The sequence below is a fragment of the Sinocyclocheilus rhinocerous genome, unplaced genomic scaffold, assembly GCF_001515625.1.
Source record: "Sinocyclocheilus rhinocerous isolate Xijiao unplaced genomic scaffold, SAMN03320098_v1.1 scaffold757, whole genome shotgun sequence".
In the NCBI taxonomy this organism is placed as follows: domain Eukaryota; kingdom Metazoa; phylum Chordata; class Actinopteri; order Cypriniformes; family Cyprinidae; genus Sinocyclocheilus; species Sinocyclocheilus rhinocerous.
The window spans coordinates 533,874-557,363 of NW_015662957.1; the positions used below are offsets into that span (position 1 = coordinate 533,874).

Consider the following 23,490-nt stretch of genomic DNA (forward strand, 5'->3'; position numbering starts at 1 on the left):
ATATATGTATATATGTATATATATATATATGTATATATGTATATGTGTATATATACATGTATATATTATTAGATATATAGGATAGAAATAATTTTTGAGAATGCATTTAATTGATCAATGCATTAATGTGTTCTTAAAGTCATTAAAATAAAAAAGTCTTACCTACCCCAAACATTTGAATGGTAATGTATATATAAAATTAATTTCTAAAATTATTTCTATATTATATTTAATTATATCTAGTGGACAAAACCTTTGGTTGTGGGAATTAGATGTGACTTAGAGGACACCCTGTTTCATAAGTTTTTAATTAAGTATGACACCAAATTATGCTTTTGTCTTTTTTTCTTTTGCCTTTGCTTTTATGTTCTTTTATCCATTTTCTTTATCACTCTCTCTTTCTCTTTTTATTTCTCTCTGTCTGCCTCTTGCTGTTAGGTTGCCATAGACTGCAACTTCACCTTGACAACAGTCCCTCCCAATACCTTGTTTGAATTGTAAATGCTACCACACTTGCAAGCTGTGCACCTTTACTATAAATAATGAATATACACAGCAAGTAGAATATTTGATGTTGTTTGCATGCACTGAAAGTTAACACTTCAATAGCGTACTATACAGTATCATCTTTACAAAAGAGACGTGTTGTGGATCAGTATAATTCAAGATGAATCCTTGAAGTATATTTCATATACTGGCCTCATAAAAATCCTCATAATCTTTAAAATGGAGACAAATAATTTAGAAGCATTAGAACCCATAAATAACATGTATAGAGGAAACATATTGAAGAGATTTTACCTAGTATTTTTTCTCAATTATAGACATTTTCTTCCAAAGTAAGTGCCTAAGGAGTGCTCTTTAAAGTTATTTTTAGCTGCTCACTTGAAGTGGTAAGAGATCGTACCTAATGAGGCGAAATGCTGACTTAGACAAAGTTAAATCAAAGACCTTTGATTTCTGCAGTCATACATTACCATAGTACGTTCAGTTTCATCAGTTCATTGTAGATTCAGTTTATGCATAAAATCAAGAGTTAAATTACACATGAATCATAGGGGGAATTTTCACTCTCAGAGTTTGTGGATTCTCCTGTAAGTCCAGGTCATTGTAATGCGGTGACTGTGTTAACCGCTGGGATTTAGTGCATATATTAGTGGACTGTCTGACTTGATTAATGAGAGCAAACAGTTGACTGTAGAGCTGACAGGCCTTGCTGCGCAAATACAATAGGCCTGCCATGAGGACACACACACACATTCGGAGAGGCCTGGATCCGGCGGGGTTAGTCTTTATAGAGCACTTGTGATCCAGTAAGGGACATTCCATATGGTAAAACTCTTTGGGGAGATTTTATGAAATAAATTAATATTGCTCCATTTGTAAAGAGGAAATAGGCTGTTCTAATGTATTTTCCAGTGCCTGTTACTAGTGAAGTGAGAGCTGAGACCTCCGGCTTTGTCTTCTGTCCATTGTGTCATCAAAAATCATGCATAATTCTCTCTAGCATGCGCCAGGAAGACGCTTATAGTCATGAAGTATCAACAAGAGACGATGCTGCAGTTCTGATGATGTTCTAATGATGCTATTTTCATGAAACGTGAATGACACGTTTGTAATGATACTTATAATTCTCAGTTTGTCTCGACTGGATGTTTGCAAATGTGAAAAACCGCTATGATTATCTTGTGAAATAACCTCCAATTGTCAGAGTGAGATCGCGTCTTCTGTTCTTCACTGATCAAAGCTGGGTGTATGCGTCAGTGTTTTTGCAACCTTAAGGAGGCTTCAGCGTCAGACTTTGATAGGTCTAGAGTTTGAAATCTTTTAGATCATACTCGGTCTCTGCCAGCAAAATGTTCAGTTATTTTTGGAAACTGAAACGCTGCCATCCTCAAACATCTTCAAAGACCTGCTCATTGTTGATGTCCCACAAATCTCCATAAAGAGTTTCTAGTTAAAATAGTAGCCATGATTCATGTGTAATCTGCATTAAGAGACTGAATTAATCATTATTAAGCATATATGTGAATTTACACTTCTGTTTAATGAATTTGTAAAATCTGTGTGGCTGGTATTAGTAAGTGTGGTATTTTAGAAAGAAGTGTATGTATGGGTCAGTAGAACATACACTACCTTTCCATAGTTTTGGGTCAAAATGAATAGATTTATTTAGCAAGAAGATAAAAAAAGTACAATAAAAACATTTAAGATTTCTGTGTTTATTTGTTTATTTGAACTTTCCATTCATCAAAGAATCCTGAAAAAATGTATCACGGTTTCCCCAAAAAACATTAAGCAGCGCAACTTTTTCCAACACTGATATTAAAAATAAATGTTTCTTGAGCAGCAAATCAGCCTGATTTCTGAAGGATCATGTGACAAGGAATAAATTATATTTTAACATATTCAATAATAATAGTTCAATAATTATTCCGTAATAATTGTAGTAATATTGTATAATATTGTAGTAATATAATAAAAATTGTAGTAATATTTAACAATATTTCAGTTTTTACTGCATTTTGATCAAATAAATGCAGCCTTGATGAGAATAAGAGACTTCTTTCTAAAAAAGAAAAATCTTCAACCTTTTGAACAGTAGTGCAGATGAACTCAAATCTAACAGACATGGACTAAAATCAACAAAAGTTGGATTGGGCAGCGGGTTGAAGTTGGTAGTTCGTTTTAAGGTTATGCAATAGAAAATATCATTAACTCTGTATAAAGTGATAGAAGTCAATGGAAGTCTCCACCATGGCACGTTTGTGAGCTACTGAGTGTGTTGTGAGCTCTCGCTAGGACTTTGCTTGACTACTTGACTCAACATTTACATAGTTCAGTTTAATCCTTAACGACCATCTGTTGTTTGACCTACTCCTGTGCAGTAAGGAGACTAGTAGCAACACACACATATTAGCAGCACTGTTTCACTTGGCATGTGCAGGGCATTGTGTCATTAGCAGATCCCGGCTAAGTGTCATGTTTTAGTTTAAGAAGGTTAGAGACTTTGGAACACTTCAATAGTTAATGTCCATGATTCTAGCAATTAATTCCATTCTGTATTTCTGTCCTGGGATCAATACATTTCCATCCTTTTTCATTAATTAACTCATCCAAGTGTTTTATTTATTTATTTTAGTTTGCTTTGCTAGCTACATTAGAATTAGTTTATCTGAAGACTCATCAGAGGCTATAAAAGTCTGTTTTATGCAACTATTTTAGGAGAAAAAGACATGAAATTTTACCTGCTTGCTCATGTTACCATGACAGTGGATCCAAACCAACAGCAAAGGTCGAGCCGAACATGAATTATGCTGACAGCCTCCTGACAGACCTGCCATAAGCACTGCTGATTGCTGTACCTATTCATTGCAATCAGTTTCCCTCTGATGACTTGATTTGCTTTATTCAATCAGATCCCTCTGCTCTCTCCTCAAGCACATGATTTGAGTCATGTCTGACATGAACAGTTCTTATATCTGCAGGAGAGAAGGTAAAATTTCTGTCTGATTTATAAGATAAAGAAAAATATGAATTGCATAATAAAGTGTACACTGCCATTGAAATGTTTTGGGTCAGTAAGATTTTTTTAATGTTTTGAAAGAAGTCTCTTATACTCCCCAAGGCTGCATTTATTTGACTTATTTGGAAAAACAGAAATATTGTTAAATATTACCACAACTAAAATAATGCTTTTCCATTTAAATATATTTTAAAATGTAATGTATTCCTGTGATGCAAAGCAGAATTTTCAGCATCATTTCTCCAGTCTTCAGTGTCACATGATCCTTCACAAATCATTCTAATATGCTGGTTTGCTGCTCAAGAAACGGCTTAATATTATTTTTTAGAAAGTAAACCACAATACTTTTTTTCAGGATTCTTTGTTGAATAGAAAGTTCAAAAGAGCAGCATGGATTTGAAATAGAAATGCCTTTACTGTATGTTTTGATCTGCTTAATGCATAATTTTATAAACATCTTACTGACCCCAAACGTTTGAACAGTAGTGTAAGTTTTATGTGTCAATAAACTTTATATGTAACTTTTATATTTATTTAACACTAATTTAATGTCAATTAAATATTGTGTTCTTCATGAAGTTTAATCACTAAAATCTGTGGTTTAAGGAATTTTAACACTGCTATAAATGTCTTTTTTACAGTTTCTTTAATGAAAAATGTGAGGTTAGTCCATTTCTCTGTTCATTTAATGAACTCTAGCGAAAATGTAGCTTTTATTAAATTTCACTCTTTTTATTTTCTCAATCCCTTTTCTGTTTGTCCATTTCTCTTAAGGACCCCTCACCCCTTTTCTCCTCTTTACCAAACACAATATAAAAGACTTCAGTCAAGCTCCTTCTTGAACACGATGCAAGAGACTGGAAGCCAAGCTGACTTTTTCTTGGCTGTCTTCCCCAATGCCCAGTGTTCAAATTTGCATAGAAATAATAATGAATTTGAAAACCAGTCCAGCTAATGCTTCAAATCAAATTAGGTAATTGAGTGCCGTTCCACCAGGCCCAGGAAGACTCCTTTCTTAATTATGAAACGAGAAGTAACAGAGAGCTTGGCAGTGGATACTGAAACGCTTTGTGATTTGTGTTGGACTTGACACATCTCCCATATGTTACGGTAGTACATGCCAGACAATGTGCTCCTGTGAGAGGTACATATATTCTTCACCTCTGTCGATGCATTATTGTGCAGAATCACCAACAGTTTTTGCTGGGAATGACATGCATACATTATATTATATTAAATTATAGTTTTTCAACGTATTTTTTTTAAAAATTATATTTATTGTAATACTGGCTGGTAGGTATACTATATAGAATTGTATCATGACATTGAGATTGGGAGTAATTATAAAGCTGGATGTAGAAATAATAATTAAATAAATTTTATAGATTAAATCTATAAAAATTTTATAAACATCATTTAATTATAGCATCTAGTCTGTTTTTCACATAACAGGAGATTATATTTTACTAAAGACAATTTAACACATTTTAAATTGTAGTAGTAATAGTAGTAATAATAATACTTTTTAAAAAATCTTTTTATAATTTTACACAGTTTATTATTTTATAATGTTAATGTTGGCACCACTTTTACTGTAAAACCACTATTATTCCTGACAGCTGAAAATTTTGTACTATTCTGTATTATATTAAGTATTATTAACAAGTAAATAATTTTGCATTTTTGGTAATCCATTATTAATGTATTATTATTATTATTATTATTATTATTATTGTTATTCATACTTTGAGGTGTGCTTCTTTTTGGCATACTGTGGGTTAATATCATGCCACCAGGGGTGACTGTAACAATATGACTTTTTGTATTAAATTCAATATTATGATCAAATTAAACATTTGAATGCTTTTATTATTATGGCTGTACGTATTGACACACATAAGTTTCTTGCACCAAAGAAAGGCTGTTAAATTTGTAACTGCTTGTGAGTTATGAAGGAAACTGTCAAATATATTTCAGTTGTCTCCCCTACTTTGCATGTGTGTGTGTTCCAGTCCTTGTTCCAAGTGGTGTAAATTAGCAGTGTAATTGCTGGCAATGAGGGCAAGAGCCCGGGGAGAGGATTTTGGGATAACCTGTTGCTTAAGCACCAGAGGGAATGATTATCCAGACACAAACACGCACGCATACATACATACATGCAGACTTACTTTGAAGTAACTTCTCTCTTTTTATCTCGCTCTTGCATTTATTTGCAGCCACATGATTTGAGCCTTTGTAGTGCAAAACCAAATCGAGTTTTACCTTACTTTAATGAGCTCCGATCCAGTGCAGTGAATATTTGTGTAAAGCAAACCAGCCAGGAGCGTTTTAGATGGATGGATAGTGACATCAGATACACAAAGAGTTTGTGGACAAGTGAGGAGAAGAAAAAGAGGGAAATCTTGTTGCTAGTGTGATTCATGTCAAGACACAAACATCAGTTAACATTCACCCTCATTGCATTTATAATCCCAGATTCCCATTGAGTTAACTTTGATATGGCTCTCTGACCTCTGCAAAGTTCAAATTAGCTGTGTATTCATAAATATCAGTCTGACAGCTCACGCCTCCAAACCTTCTTGTGCTGCTTGGAAATGAGCAAGCTCGCACACTCAGCTGATAATGATTATAATATCTCCTGCAGTCTCTGCGTGCACATCTGTTTCACACATTTGAACACTTTGAGTGATTCAGGACAAATTCATGTTAAGTGTTTATTTTCTCTGCTTTCAAATTATCTTGTCTCTTTGAGAGAGAACAAATGGGAAAGTCCCGTAATCTCTCTGTATCTTCTATCTTTTACTTGACTGGTCTTATGATGACTACATTGCATCTGGTTTGATTAAGCATTTAGGTTTAAAGTTACAATAAATCTGAATCTTTGAACTAGAGCATGGTCTTTAACTCCCAGCTTTGTAAAACAAGTTTTTTTCATGTCGTTGCACTGATTTTCTAATATCTGAGTGCTACTATGAATGCTGAAAATACGATGAAATCTGGTAATAATTTTTAAGGTTTGCCCTTCAAGTGGCCTGAAAATTGACTGTGGCTGATTGTTTGTAATGAGAATTTTCTTTTTTATTTTAAGCTGTCACTTGCAGCCACTGGGGAATCATTGGCTCATCTTTGAAGTGTTAATGTAAAGATAAGAGGGCTGTAGAGAGGGAATTGAGGAAATGAAGTATTATCACAATGTCACTCTAACTCACATTGCCTATTTACATATAAATGCATCCCACGTTCAGCTGTACAGATATTCATCACAGATAGAATAGGTTGAAGAGGAAGGGGTAGAGGAGAGTAAAGAAGGGATACACATTAATCCACGTTCAAACAAACAAAGCTTCAAAATATCCATCACATGTCCTTCATGAAATAATATAAAATGCCATGATTCTCTGATTGGTATATATTTGGTTAGATTAGCCCCAAACAGAATGAATATGAACATTTTCAGTAACAGTGAAGTAAATATTTGATTAATATCTGCCTAGTAGGTTTGGTTTAAAAGTTATTGGTTATCGGACGATATTAAAGATGTTTTAATTTTTTGGTATCCACTGATGTTTAAAAAACACTAATTTAATAACACTGTTAAATCTACAGAATTTTAAATTGAAAAATAAAAAAAAATAAAAAAATAAAACGAGATAAAAAAATTCTAAATATCAATGTTTCATACTGTACATTATAATGTTGTAAATTTTAAAGCATTTCAACTGATTGAGTTTAGATTTAGTGTTTTTTTTTATTTAATTTATTTAAATATTTTTAATATTGGCTATAACATAATTATCGGCTTATTTAATTTTATTACCACTCTCTCAGTAATTTTTGCACATACAGCAATGGGGGTTCCAGGACCCTGAACACAAAGAATACACAGTCAATAGAGAGAGAGAGAGAGAGAGAGAGAGAGAGAGAGAGAGAGAGAGAGAGAGAGAGAGTGAGAGTGTGTATATTGTCAATTTTGGTGCTTTGGGAACCTAAAATTTGCAGACAAGTTATTGTAGTTATGTTGCCAAAATGTTCACGCCACTGTCATTGCCCTAATGCAGGTCATTAGCTGAACTTGTATGTCAACCCCCCTACCAGAAACTTCCATAGAGGGAAAAGCTGGAAAGTTTTATTCTTCAATTGTTTCAAATAACAACACGCTTCACTTTGAAATCAGCACGAGTGCCTTGTTTGAAGCCAATAATAGCACTGTGTTTGACAGGCTGGCATTGTGCGCCCATTTCTATAAATTGCTCAGAAGTAAAGGAGCCCGTTTTAATAGCCTTTCAATGCTGAAATGATTGCATTCATGGCAAATTGCCTTCTCCATTGTTTCTCATCAGTACAGGGAGAGAGAGAGGGAGGGAGGGGCCAGCGGTCGGTCATTGTTTGAGGGGAGACGTCTGAGAGGGGCCGCGCTTCAGCGCTCCTCCGTCTCTCTGGCTCTTCCTGCTGCCTCCTTATGATTAAATCATTCCCAAGCTTTCTGATACACAAACACGCATGCACACCCAACACATGCAGCTCGAGGGAACTCGGGATGTAATCCACACTTCATAAACTAGAACAAAACAAAAGAGGAAGAGTCTGTCTGTCTTGCAGACCAGGCCACGGATGACTCTTTGTTCTCAGGGCAGACGGAAGACCAGTTGGCTCTTATTGCAAGCTTCTTCGCTCTTTAATTCCCTCCTGTCCCTCTGTTTCTCTCTCTCTCTCTCTCACTCACTCACTCTCTCTGATATGACATCTGGTTATGTGAAATTGGATTTCAATGTGTCCCGTGTGGCAGCCAGTCATACGTCTCCTGTATTTTATACAGGGTTGTGCAAAACTCTGAATTTAACAACTGATTCTCTTTCAATTCATGAGTTGTAATTTAGTTGGCCACATGCTCCACAGGATGTTATATTGGTATTTGAATTGGAATGACAGGTAGAGGAATTGCAATTGTTCATAACAAAGAAACAAAAATGGAATTTCATTTGTCCAACAAAACAACAAAACCAGGTGATTTTGTAGGTGTCCTGTTTACTAAGCTATTTGTTGTTTGGCTCCATCTGGAAGACTTTTAAATTAATAAAAATAAATAAATAAAAAATGGGAAAACAATTTTTTTACCATATATAAATATATTATATTAAGAGTGTGCAAGATAGCATGTTTAAAAGTAAATAATATTTAAACACTTTAAAAAAATCAATTTTGAATCGTCAATTGTGACTATACATACTGTTTGCTATTCAGTTCAAATTGAGGAACTGAGCTGGATTTAACTCCCAGTTCAGTTCTGAATGGCACACAGCTGTGATTTTATCATTTCCTTGTTCCCCTTATAGGAGAAAGTGAACTAGAAAACAAGAGTGCTAAAGCTAGGGAAAGAGAGATGTGAGAAAAGTGAAAGAATGAAAGCGAGAGATAACAAGAGCAAGAAAGACTGAACAGACTCAAAGAAAGGTTGTCTGTCTCTATGGTCTTGTCTCAGATAAAACTCTCTGATGCGTGACTGGCAGATGGGCTGACACAAGCGCTGTGAACTTTACACTTCACTGTCAGTAAGTGGATTGCTTATTTTCACATGGCAGTTGGACTCCTCTCTCTCTCTCACTTTTCTGAGTGCAGTTAATATCCCTTGTTTCCTGTATCCTCTGGAGTTTTACCCCACTTTTACTCTCACAGTAGCTCTATTCTGGGAGTAAATGAACAAAAGATCAGAGCCATAACCATTGCATAAAGGGATAGTCCACCCAAAAGTAATGAATTTACCCACTTTCATATGACAGTCACACTTTATTTTAAGGTCTAATTCTCGCTATTAACAAACCATTAATTACAACTTTTGCCTCATTAAACTCCTAATTTTCTGCTTATTAATAGTAAGGTAGTTGTTAAATTTAGGTATTGGATAGGATTAGGGATGTTGAATATGGTCATGCAGAATATGTGCTTTATAAGTACAAATAAATAGCCAATATGTTAATAATAGGCATGCTAATAAGCAACTTGTTAATAGTGAGAATTGTTCCCTATACTAAAGTGTTACCTTTAGTAAAAGGTAAAAAATTAAGTTGTTATTCACTGAAAATATTGCGTTATAGCCATGGTCACCATTCACTTTCATTGTATGGAAACTCCTTTGGATTTCACAGCCAAAGGAACATCATACCGATTTCAAAATGCAGTTTCAATGAACTGTTCTTTGGTGACTAAAGAGTGCACATCCTGAGACTCATCATAAATTCATTCATTCCACCCATAATAGATAGGATCAGGTTATTTCCCAAATAGCCTTTTCCCCTTTTATGTTACGGTTTAATGCAAATGATGCAATATCACCAAAATGAAATATTCATCAAGCCAGCCCATGCCTTCCCAGAGGGGGAATAGGCTGATTTTGGTCGGTAAAGATCAATGATATGTGTGCATCCTTGCATGTGCACGGTAATGTGTCGACCAACAGACCATGGCCTCTTCAGCCGCTTGTCAATATAAGTAATATTTGCTGATTGATTTTATCACTGCATCACAGGATAAGGTATCCCTGATTGGATACTTTTTTATTTGTGTGAGAGTGTGTGAGCATCATATGTCACATTCAAGAGGTCCGTAACCGGGAACTCTGCCAACCACAATAGATTGTGAAAGGAATTTACCACACCTACTCAATTCTGTGGTCAGGATTACTTGACTGGTCTATTGTCTGGGTCGCTTTCAAGGCAATAGGTCTTTAATTACAGCAGGAAACCTGTTTTGTATCATTGGAGATGGTTTAATAGACTATTGTTTGGCTGCTCTACAAATGGCAATGCTGATAAGATAAACAAGCTTTTTGTGTTTACACCTACTAACCAAAGAATGCTTTTAAAACCGAGTAGAAAAACCCAAGAAAGCTTGTGTGGCACAGTTTCCATCCATCAACCACCAATCATCCTTGGTTCTATATTTAGATCTTCCTTTCAAACATTTGGTGGGTCTGATGTGGTTTTGGTTTATTTGTTAGTTAATAGCCTCTCTAAACCCACATCATGCAAATAAGTAATCGTTTCAGGAGGTTTCTGTACTAATGCTGTATTCCTAGCGAAGTTATAATGCCATTAGTACCAGAAAGAGTTAAAGATGAGAAGCAGCAATTCCCAGAATGCATTACAAAATCAAAAGGGTCCAAAAATGGTCATGTCTTTTGGGATGTAAACATCTGAGATTTGTCTTTTCGTCTGCTATGTATTGCACAAAGAGTCTGTTATCGTTCAAGACATTCCTCCATGCTGAACACTGTCAGTTCCCTCAATATGCTGATGCTGTGCTTTCCGGGAGAGGTCTTAAGTCACATCTCCGCTGACCTTTGTCCGATATCTCTCCTGGTGGTTTTAAGCAGAGCGTGCTCTTGGAAACCTAATTTTATATGTGCGGTCTTGTGTGAGAGAACCAAAGACAATAAAAGGGAGAGAAACATTGAACAGAAGAAACTGTCAATCTCTCATTTTTAGAGACTGGAAATATAAAGGTCGTGACCTCTAACTGTTTCTCATCGTCTCTTCCTGTCTAATCAAAACCATCTTACAATCTTACGGCTGTCACCCCGGGCTGACTGGTGACACGAACACAGACATCGTTTCTTCATTGGTTAAATGTTCTGCTTTGTTCATTTGATTGGCAGTTGAAGTAGATACACAAATAAACCTTGTCAGTGTTTGTGTCTTCTTATGTGCCTTTTGGGACCTTCTGTGATGGGCAAGTTAAACAAGCAGTAATGCTGTCCTGGCATTTGCTCCTCTATTTGGAATGCTTGAAGGTTAAAATGATGTCACGGAGGAAGCTATAGAATGTCAAATGCAATGCAAATAAAACAATGATAGCCAAAATTATAGAAGCCTGTTTCCGCTACTGAATAAATATAAAAAAGGTAATTGCGACTTTTTATCTCACAATTCTCATTTTGTTTCCCTCACATTTCTGACTTCTTTTCTAAGAACCGTGAGCTATAAACTGCGATTGTGAGTTATGAAATCCAATTCTGAGGAAAAACTAAGAAACTATTTTCTTACAATTGAGAGTTTATATCTCACAGTTCCGACTTGAAATTGTGAGTTTATATCTTGCAGTTCTCAGAAAAAAAAGTCAAAATTGCGAGTTTACATTACGCAGATCTGAGAAGAAAAGTTAGAATTGCAAGATGTAAACTCGCAATTGCTAGAAAAAAGTTAGAATTGTGAGAAAGTCGCAATTACCTTGTGGAAACAGGCTTTCATATTAAAGTTAAAGTGTTGAACTTATTTAGTTATGAACGTATTTAGTTTAATTTTTTTAACTTTTAGCATGGATTAATTTAATGTCCCTTCTAATCTGAAATAAGCTTTTCTGCTTGTTTTCATACAAAAATTCTGCAGAATTATATCCCCATTCCTCAATGCTTGATTAAAACCAAATGTCAAATGTTATTGTAATATCTTGTAATATGTCTTGTTCTAGAAGATTTACATATTGTATTACATAAAAATATATTTTCATGATTAAGAATAAACACACTGCAATGTGATTTTTCTCTTCAAGGTGGGTAGGTCTCTGTAGGGGGATTGGATCTTGCATGACACTGGCTCAATAATTAATTTCTAATGAAAAATTAAATAAGAAATCCTTCCTGGTGTACATTTCAAGTAGTGCTTTCAGTACAAATACATGCAGTGCATACTACTAGTCCACTGTAATACATTGCAGTTCAGTGCAGTGTCCCCATATTATAATTACAGTTTACTGTACTATGAATATGCAAATGCACTGTAGACTGTACAAGTAAACTTCAGTGCAATTTAAGTTAAGCTCATTGCAAGCCAGTCCATAGTGACAACAACTTTATGAAACTATGAATTTGTTTGTCAATTTCTTCATTTTCTTTCTCTAGTCTTCTTTTCTCTTCTGTAATGAGACCAAACCCAGCACTGAAAGATCTCCCTCCCACACCAGCCTGTGCTTAGACCAGCTATTGCTCATCACTTCTCAATGAATGATGCATTTTGAATGAATGATGCATTTATATAGCGCTTTATTGTGTATTGTTGTACACCCAAAGCACTTTACAATCATGTGAGGGGTCTCTCCTCAACCACCACCAGTGTGCAGCATCCACTTGGATGATGCGACGGCAGCCACAGGACAATGGCGCCAGTGCGCTCACCACACACCCAGCTACAGGTGGAGAGGAGAGAGAGTCATAGAGCCAATCAAGTGGTTGGGGATTATTAGGAGGCCATGATTGACAAGGGCCAGGGGGGTAATTTTGGCCGGGACACCGGGGTTACACCCCTACTCTTTACGAGAAGTGCCATGGGATTTTTAATGACCACAGAGAGTCAGGACCTCGGTTTAACGTCTCATCTGAAAGACGGTGCTTTTTGACAGTATAGCATCCCCGTCACTATACTGGGGCGTTAGGACCCACGCAGACCGCAGGATGAGCACCCCCTGCTGGCCTCACTAACACCTCTTCCAACAGCAACCTAGTTTTCCCAGGAGGTCTCCCATCCAGGTACTGACCAGGCTCAACCCTGCTTAGCTTCAGTGGGCGACCAGTCTTGGGCTGCAGGGTGATATGGCTGTGGCGAGAGTTGACATTCTCAAGAGATGTATGGAGAAGTATAGAGTGAAAGAAAGACAGAAAGAAGCAAAAACAAAACCTAGTCAAGTTAGCCTAGCTTACATCTAGTCAAACTGGTATTTAACTGGTTTAACTGATTGACTAGCTGGTCTCACGGCTTCTTAACCCCTCTAAAAACCTTTAAAAAAAAAATAAAACATCTGGTTTAAGATTTTTGTAAATTAATAAATTGCCTATTTTTATAGGCCCATTATTGACTGTTATTACTATAATGACTTTGTACATGTGTTAGTATTATTAATACATAATAACACACAAGACAAGAATGACTCCTAAGCGATTGAGGTGTTCTGTTGTTGGATGTAATAATGAACAGCAGTCGTCATTTACTCCCGACATCTGAGCCGCTGAATTCGCAGTGGATTACATTTGTTTCTGAAGGGAATGCGCCCTACATCCCCCTACATCTACATAAATGCGTCTATGTTCGCGAGAATCATTCATGATCCAGTCTCATCTACAGAAGAAGTGAGTATAATGTTTTGTAATGAATCTTTGCAAATCGCCTTTCCTAATAATGTGCTAATTAGCAAGTTTCACGATGAATGCAGCTAAAGTAAACAGAGCAGCTCGGAAGAGAGGGGCGGGGTCAGCAGAGCTCATTAACATTTAAAGGAAAATGCTACAAAAACGGCGTGCTCTGAAAAGAGCTGTTTTTGACAGGGTAAAAAAGGTGTTTTTACACTACCATCGAGAAATTTTAACCTAACTATGTTACAGACTTTTCATTAAGACCCCAAAGAATCATATCAACTTGTGGAAAATGGGCATCCTATGACCCCTTTAAAGTTTTAGTAATTGCATATTTTTATAATTCTTGTTTTTTAACAATATACCCTGAAGAAAATGGGTGTATAAACAAGTTTCACTCAGAAATTGCTAGTAAATTTCACAAGTAATTCCAAAAAACTGGCAAGTAACATTACATTGAATGTGAAGATGTGAGATAGAAAGACTGAAATATTATTTTCTTGTAGAAGGTATACTGCAATAATCTTTATTTACAACTTTGAAAAAATATTTTTGTACGGCATGCAGTAGTTTTAGTTTTAATTTATTGAGTATTTCATACTTTAGTTATTTAAATTAATTATTTCAATTAATCTAAACAAAGATGGGAAATGTTGATTTGGCAACTAGCTTAAAAAAAGTTTGATTTTTTTTATATTTTATTTTATTTCTGTTAGTTTTTATTTTTGTAAGTAATCTTTTTTATGGTTTTAGTTAACAATAGTAACCCTGCTTTATACTCATCAAACTGGATGATTTGTAGAAGACCGCATTCATGTGTTCCTTCATGATGAGTTTGTATTGGTATATGGTTTTGGAGACCATTCACACAAAACCTCAGCAAAAAATAAATGACTTTAACATATGAAGGAGTCATTTTCGTATCATATTCTGTTTCCTTCCCCCGTTTTTCTCCTGTTCTGTCCTAAATGAGAGTGAGTGTATTAATTTAAGAGGAAGAATGATTTTCATACATGTGTGTCTACTATCCTGTACCCCTCAACAGTCCAAAAAGGTCCTGTCGTTGATGGCTTTTCCTTCCCGCTCTCAGATTTCATTACGCATTTCTTAATGCCTTTTTATGCATGCTCCTCTCTCGTTCTCTCTTTGCCCTCTTTAGAGTATTTTGAGGTTTTCCACACCCTGTGCTTAGTCAAAGATGTCTATGTGGGTCACAAATTATTTTCCCACTTAAACAAGAATAGAGTGCATTTGTTAACTGGTGGGTCAAGCTGTTTCATTCATTAAGTGTAGAAACAGTTATCTCTCTGTTTTTCTCTCAAATCCCCAGAATCCTTCTCTCTTGGGACGCTCCTATTGATTGATAACTTCAATTAGCGATGATGTGAGATGGAACATGTTACGTGTTCATGGGAGCACACAGGGAAAGACTTTCTCCCTTCCTTTCCTTCTCCTTTTCCCTTAGCTTCACTATTTAATAAAACCGTCACAATTTTCTCTCAACAGATTTCTTTACAGGTGTCATTACATACTCGTTAAGTGCTTTTTTTGGTTGAAATATAGACACATACAATATAAAAATTTCATATTTTGAGCCGAAAAAACACCCAGTAATAAGCGGTATGCAAATTTGTGCAAATGCATGAGTCAGAAGACAACAGCCGATTATTTAGGTGCTCTATCTCGCATCATATGACCAACCACACTTAAATTGCACATAAAAAGCTTCCATTCACAAAGGCATTCAGAGCAGGTTGCCTGGTGCCGAGCTAACATATAATTACATTAAAGAGTCGTGCAAGCAGCCATGGAATTTTTACCGCTCCAAGTCTTGGCATAGTCTCCAGCTTCAACATTTTGAGATAATGTCAGACTAGCATGCTGCTTATAGGGTCATATTATGCGCCTATAACTTGTGGAAAGAGCAAACATGATGGGGTGCAAAAAATGGGGTTTATGGGAATGTTTCTTCCAAGAATGTCAGTTGTGAGCCACTGGACTCGATGTGATTTAATGTTACTTAAATTCTATATATATAATCTACTACTATTCAAAAGACTGGGGTCGGTACGTTTCTTACATTTTTTTTTTTTAAATAAATCTCTTATGCTTGCCAAGGCTGCATGTATTTGATCAAATATACAGTAAAAACAATGATAATGTGATATATTTTTACAATTTAAAATAACTATTTTCTATTTAGTATATTTTTAAATGTCATTTATTTCTGTGATGGCAAAACTGAATTTTCATCATCATTGTCACATGATCCTTGAAATCGTTCTAATATACTGATTTGGTGTTCAAGAAATATACTGCCTTGGAAACCAGCTGAAATACGTTTAAGGGTTTTTTAAATTTTATTTTATTTCAGTTAACCCTTATTTGATTTTAAGTAACACAGTTTGGATGGTTTTACTTATAGTTTTAGTTAACTATAATATCCTTTAAAAATTACATTTGTTCAATTTTAGTTTTAATTACATAGATTTTTTTAACCTTTTTTTCAACTGAGAGGTGATTTTAATCAGGTGTTCTGCTGAGCTGTGATTGGCAGAGAGATTGATGACTCATGATTGGGGGACGGTTGTAGAGAGTTTAGTGGGTGGAGGGTGCTGGAATTTTAGTCTGAGGAAGCAGACTTACCACCTCTCAGCACTGCATGTATTAGTTTTAGCCTATTTCTCGGTCTTTCTTCATTGCTTATTCCTCCATTCCATCAGCTCTTGTTTTTAATGGCTCTGCCACAGATTGCAGAGTGAGTGAAATCGTTCTCTGGCACAACGATTAGCTCCAAGCATTTGTCTTTCACTTGCTCATCCCATTTCGCCTACTTTCTGCACTCAAATGTGCACATTTTCCAGTTAAGGAAGGACCGAGAGGTTTTACTGAGGCCTGTTATTCAGAAGCGATTATTCCATGAAGGTGTAACGACTTTTAAACTCTCCTCAGAAATCTAGTGCCAAAAAGAAGTGGTAAGTACATTTTACACACTCTTAGACTTGTGGTTTTGTGTGTTTCATGCACTTCACTGAAACCTTGGTTTGTCAGACTTATCGTACTTGTGCTGAATTTTAAAGTTCTGTCATTTTTGTGTTGCTTTTCATCTTGCTTTGGTGAGAATGTCTTTGTTTTATGGCTGTATTGCAAGCAAATGTGTCTCGAATGCAACCCATATGATTAACAGACCAGGCAAAGTGCAAGAGCTACAGAAATCCACAAGCTCTTGTCATCTCAGCTGTTGAGATTTAAGCAGACTGACAGCACACAAATCTTAAAAGTATCTCACAGCTGTGTGACATGCCTCTTGCTTTATTTTTAACCTCTGCTGTTGTTTTATTGGTCTACAGTTCTGGCGGGGCAGACCAGCATATAGTCTAGAGCTTCAGTATAGGAATTTATGCTGCTACATACATATTTATGAACTTTGCCTTTATTGCAAGATCCTCAAAGTTCAGGGTCACTACTCACTATCCTTGTTGCCTGTAATTCTGCGTTCGGAGACAAGAAATTGGCAGTATATTTTGTTATTGTCTAGTGTTGAGACAGTTTATCTCTGTTGTGTCATCTGGATTGGACTGTAAATCATGACTATGCATTCTACGAGTACTTGCTGTTGACTTTGTTTATGGCGCTCATGTGTAAAGGCTCGTGGCGCCGGCACGCATTGGGGACAGATTTAACGCGTCGCCCCGTGATATCCTGCACACGCCCAGAGGGGGTTTTCCTGTCACATGTGCACTGTAGTCACTTGGAACTTGAACTTATAAGTGCATGATACATAAAAAGAAAAAAACAAGTTCTTAGAAATAGGCTTTTTATATACATGTTGGTTTCAAATGGTTTTGAAAAGCTTTTATTCATTTTTCAAGTTTTAATTGAATGATATCATAAAAATATAATGTGGTGTCACTGTCAAGTAAAACATTATATTTAAGATACATATGTGTATCTTAAATAATTATTGTAAATAAAGTTTTACAAATATTTTTGCAAATAAACACTTTGCTACAAAACATCATGGATAATTAATAAATATCATGTTTTTGGGGAGTTGCATCACATTTTCAACTTTGCCTTGTCATAAAAAGGTAAAATTACCCAATATTTTAAGGTCAGAGTGTTCCTCTCTATGTTATGATTTCCTGTTTTATGATTTATTTATTTATTTATTTTACTTTGCATGTTGGTCACACCACACGATTCGGCAGACAACATTCGATTTGGCAGTTTAGTTTAAATATTTTTGTCTTTTGTTTTCTTTTTTATTATGGTCAAGGCAGTTATCACCCTGACGTTTTATACCTTTGCAAAAATTCCCTTTGCCTTGCCTTGCATTTTTGTGGATTTTTTAAAATAAATAAATAGATGTGAACAAAAAAAAAGATTCTGTCACATCATTAAGCCTTATGCATTCAGTACCATACACGAAATTCCTGTCTTTTGTACTTTATCTTAGTTTCTTTATTTGTCTCTGTTTTTTTCCATCTCTGTCCTTGGCATTCTTTGTGGTTTTAACAGGATAAGTGAACACGCTGGGGACTGAAGATAAATACAGAGACAGTAGCCAGTGAATGAAGAGTCTAGCTGTACTTTGAGAAGAGTGATTATGAGGTGAATGTGTAGATAGGAGAAGGCATGTTGAGAGATTATGAGTGGGCCAAGTTTTTAAACACTAAATAGGCATTGTTGATGTGTAAAAGTGGGCAGTCATATGCTAATGTTGCAGATAGGGATGTGTTTTTCGGCTTACGTTAGGGCTGTCACAGTATATCCCTACATGATTATTGTGCCCAAAAGAGTTCACAATAATGATATTATCAAAATATCTATAGAAATAGAAAAAAATTATAATAAATAATGCTAAGTCAAATTCATCCTTAATTTTATTTGTTTTCTCTCTTTTTTGACCAATGAATCCAACTCAAAATACAAATGTAGGGAGGCGATTCCAAAAAAACTCCCACACTGGAGCTTTTTTTTAGAGTGCTTTTTTTTTTGTGTGTGAAATCCAGTCATTTCAATAGCAATCCGCGTGATAGGGAATTAATATTTTCAAAACACAGATTTTGCATCGCAGTCAACTTGGTCACGTGAATTTGCTATGTTGACCAACAGGTTTGAAAGTGACTTATGTGTGAGCTATGCTTCATATATCGCTGCACTAGTAATAGATGATAAACCTCACATGTTCTCTTCCAGCCCTCTGCATTCACTGTAATGCTGTACTTGATTCTGTAGCATGAATCAATGTCTTTGTTAATTGCAGCTAAATTTATACTGAAAAACATTTGCTCATTTTTTTTTCTTTTCAGTGACGTAAAGCATGACGTGCTTTTGTGGGCAAGACAGAGATGTTGTATAAAAGAACAAATTTGAATCACAGCGCCTTTCATTGTTTAGGTGTCAACAATATCAGATTGCGGCATGTTGCGACACCCCCCCTTCCCCCATCGTGTAAGACAGAGGCAGGGAGCCAAACAAACCAGACTGCTACTCAGCACTCCCACCGCCTGCCTCCTAACGCCTCCTGGCCACAGAGCTGCTATTCTGAGGAGCTGTCAGTCATACACAAGTGCTTCTGTCCATCGTTCGAAGGAGTGAGAAAAAGATAGAGGGGAAATGCCAGAGCGAAAGACTGGGTGAGAGGGGAAGGGTCGCTAAGATTAAGAGGTAGAATAATGAAAGGTGATGACAGTAAGAAAGACCAAGAGAGAGAATAAAAGGGACAGGTTTCTTCTTTGATTTTTCATCTGTCCATAATGCCTTTTGGTCAATCATTTGGTTGCCAGTCTCTGGTTCACTGATCGTCTTTGTTCTACATTCTAGCTTTCCAAGCTGCTGTGCTTAAAATACACAGACAAGCATGCAACAAATTAACTACTAGTTGCCATGAAGCTCTAATATTCCTTCTTAAATTTCACAACGGACAGATTGTGCATATCCATTAGAATCAATCTGAGCATAGACAAGTCCAAGAACACTTTTTTTTCAAGCAATTAGTCATCAAAGTGGAGCCGCATGTGTCACCAAACAGGGAAAGGGCTTTTGGAAAGGCTTGGTCGCCTGCCTTGCGGATTCATGAACCGTGAGGAGCTCTTTTTGGGTTTAACTAGAGGAGCTTGAATCTGAGCTGTTTGACTTAATTAAATGGTGTCATGCTAAGCTGAGTTATAGGATTAACTGGGTTAATGTGCTTTTACTGTAGTCTCTTATTGGGACACAGTCCTTGACTCCTTGATGTTTAAAAAGTGATAGAATGTCAGGGGTTTTGGGGAGCAGGGATGAGAATTATAGGGAATTTAGCAATTCTGGTTCCAATTCTGATTTCTTGAAGTATTTTTATTGATTTATTTTTTAAGGATGCACCCTACCTCTTCAATAATTTGTCCTAGCTACATACTAAACAAAAATACTAAATAAAAACAATACTATTTTTGTATAATATACACTACCATTCAAAAAGACCAGAAAAAAGTAAGATTTTTAAATGTTTTATGCTCACCAAGGCTGCATTTATTTGATAAAAAATACAGTAAAAATAGTAACACTGTGAAATACAATTTATGTCCATCACTTATTACTCTAATCAGTGTTTCATGGTCCTTCAGAAAACATTCTGCTGATTTTAGCACTTATCAATTTTGAAAACAGCTTGATGTTTTTGTGAAGGCCATGATATTTTTTCAGGATTCTTTGAGGAGTAGAAAATAGCCTTTATTTGAAATAGAAACCTTCTGTAACATTATACATTTCTTTACTGTCAATTTTGATTACTTTAATGCATTCTTTTTGAACAAAAGTGTTAATTTACTTAGCCCAAACCTTTTAATGGTAGTGTATTTACGGATTTGATACCTTTTTTAATTAAATCATTGTTACTAATTGCACTGATTTAAGCCTTGAAGAGTGCAACAAAAAATAAATTATTTTGTGTTTCACAGAAAAAAATCTTGCATGTTGGAACAACATGAGTGTGAGTAGTTGATAGCAGAAATTTCATTTTTGGGTGAACTATCCCTGTAAGTAAAAAGTAGCCGTTAAAAGGGTTCAATTTGGCCTGACAAAATAATGAGCAGTGAAGAACCACTCTAGCTGATTAAGTAGACAGTGACTCATTAGAATGATTCAAACCAATTCATCTGATTAATTAAAAATAATTTAATCATAAGAGTGTTTGTTTGTGAATCAGACTACACTGAACGCAGCGATGAAAGAGTGCAGATGTTCAAAAACCTCTAACAGTCATGAATATCATTCGGTTCCAGTATCTCTTAAAAATAGTTCTCAACCCTGTTGCTGACACCCACCCACAAACACATGCACATGTCTTGGCAGACCATTTGCTAGAGTTTCTGCCTATGGAAACTTCTAGGGCTGCTCCAGACAGAGTATGCATGGTTAAACCAAGAACTCTTGCAACCATTGCGGTTGTAATCACTTAGCATGGAGCCGTCTGTGATTATTGATGACACACACTAATTGGGATCATAGATCATCTCCCAGACACTGACATGACCACTAAAGTCAAATGCTAGGCAGCCAAAGGTCGTGTGTTAATGCCAAGTGTCATATGTCATGTGTCAAGTTAAAGTGAGCCAACACCAAAGGCATGTCTAATATCTGCTGTGTACGTGCATATGTGGGGGTGATTTGTCAGATATGCACATAAAATATAGCTCTGTCCTGCTTGCATTCACAATAACTGAATTCAGTAAGAGTATCAGCTCTCTCTCTGACCTGCAATCTTCTCTTTCTTGTGGATACTTTGTGAACATGACCCTCTTGGTTGGAAAATAGTGTGTCTGCAGCAATTGGGATGGTAAAGTTCATAGCTGCTGGCAAGTCTGAATGTCTCTGGCATGTGATACTACTGAGATTGGTGAACTGTGAGAGGCTGAGTAGAAAAGTCAGGCCTGGATGACAAACTTAAGCTTTAATGGGGGGAAACTTGTGGTCTGAACATTGTGCGTTTAATAGTTGCAATGATTTTTATAAAAAAAATTTAAAAAAAACTTAAAAGGTGCTGACTAACATGGAGTCAAGAGGGTCTTTGTGTTATTGATGACAATGAGTTGAATGCAGTGACTCATGACTGTGTAAGATTTTGAAAATATTAATTTATCTAAGAATACTTCAACTTCAAAATACTTTTATCTTCAGATTAGAAAGACTGTGACTCAGTAAGCATGAAGGCTTGATGACTCCTCAGGAAATATGAAGTCTGTATGTGAATATCTGAACACAAATTAAGATTTTTTTGATGAAATCTGAGAGCTTTCTGACCATGCATGGACAACAACACAACTGACACGTTTAAAGGGTTAGTTCACCTCAAAATGAAAATTAGGCTGCGTTTTACTCACCCCCCATGCATCCAGACGTATGAGGTCAGCTTTGCGCATGCTCCGCTCAGAAGTTACGCACGCGGAGAGATCGGAACAAAACAACGGTCACTAATTAGAAGTACAAAACGAGGATTTGTAAAGAAGAATGTCGCCCCCGTGTGAGACACTTTTTTTTCTTTTGTGGAAGGGTGCTTTTTATTTCACGTCTTTTGAACAGAAGGAATGCAACACCCGCTGAGTACAACGATAGAGCTTGAAAGATCAAAGACCATTTTTAATATAACTCCGACTGGATTCGTCTGAAAGAAGAAAGTCATATACACCTAGGATGCATGGGGGGTGAGTAAAACGCAGCCTAATTTTCATTTTGGGGCGAACTAACCCTTTAAGGCCCAAAGAGGTAGTAAGAACATCATTAAAACAGCCCATGTAACATCAGTGGTTCAACCATAATTTTATGAAGCTATGAGAATACTTGTTGTGCGCAAATTAGGGATATGCCGGTATCAAATTTTCATGTTGCGATTAATTGCTAATGCTTTTATCATGGTATACGGTATTATCACGGTATTGAAATTTAGTTGCAAAAATGTGTTGTCATAATACAGTATAACCAGTTTAATAACTTTTTTCTTATAACAAAAATAACTGAACATTTAAAAACAAAGCAATACACAAAAAATTATAAAGCTAAAAATGTTACACCGATTAAAGTGCAAAAGAATTATAAAGACTAATAGGTATCACTTTGTTTACAATAAGATCTAATTAGTTAACCTTAGTTAATGCATTAACAATGAGCTACATTTTCTACAGAAGTTATTAATCTTTGTTAAAAATACAACTCTTAGTTTATGTTAGCTCATTAAATAACAGTTGCAAATTTTGATTTTAACAACGTGTTATTAAATATTGGAATTACCTAAGATTAATGAATGTTTACAAGAAGTTTTCATTGGCAGTTTTTTAACTAATGAATTAACTGTTAACTAATGAAGCCCAAATGTAAAATGTGACCGAACGATAAAGAATCAAAACACTTTCAAACAGTATGTTGTAGTCCAGATTAAAATGTTAAAAAGTTAGAAAATAAATAGCCTATTAAGTCTAAATATTGAAGTATTTGGCGTTGTGATGAACACCATAGCGAATACACAAATCTGAATGGCTATTTAAATACGTTTCAGAAACGGAAAGTAGAGCAGATTTATGGGGTTTCCGGGGGAATGGCTGCATTTCTGCTGTTCAGCGCCATCTGCTGTCAGAGAGTGAATGTGCACTTTCATTCAGAGCGTCTCACGTGTTCCGCCATGCGCTTCTCATCCGTGCTTGTTTACATCAGTGTTGATACAGCACTTAATGACATGACAGAATTTTACATTTTGGGTGAACTATCCTGTTAAGATGAACGAATATATGAATGCATGAAGTTCACGTGTGTGTGTGTGTGTGTGTGTGTGTGTGTGTGTGTGTGTATGTGTGTGTGTGTGTGTGTGTGT

General features: G+C 35.8%; 1 protein-coding gene across 4 annotated transcripts in view; it reads left to right on the forward strand.

The window, feature by feature from the left end:
* LOC107728631 (prickle-like protein 2) overlaps positions 1-23,490 on the forward strand; it is an 81,739-nt gene that overhangs the window by 15,227 nt on the left and 43,022 nt on the right. The window contains exons 1-2 of one of the 4 annotated variants that reach the window (XM_016538888.1): positions 16,265-16,401; positions 16,508-16,618. The exons of 2 other annotated variants lie outside the window; for them this stretch is intronic. The gene's annotated coding sequence lies outside the window, so the exon portion shown is untranslated. Of the gene's footprint in view, positions 1-16,264; positions 16,619-23,490 lie in introns of those variants that run through there. One more of the 4 variants, XM_016538887.1, reaches the window with a different exon arrangement.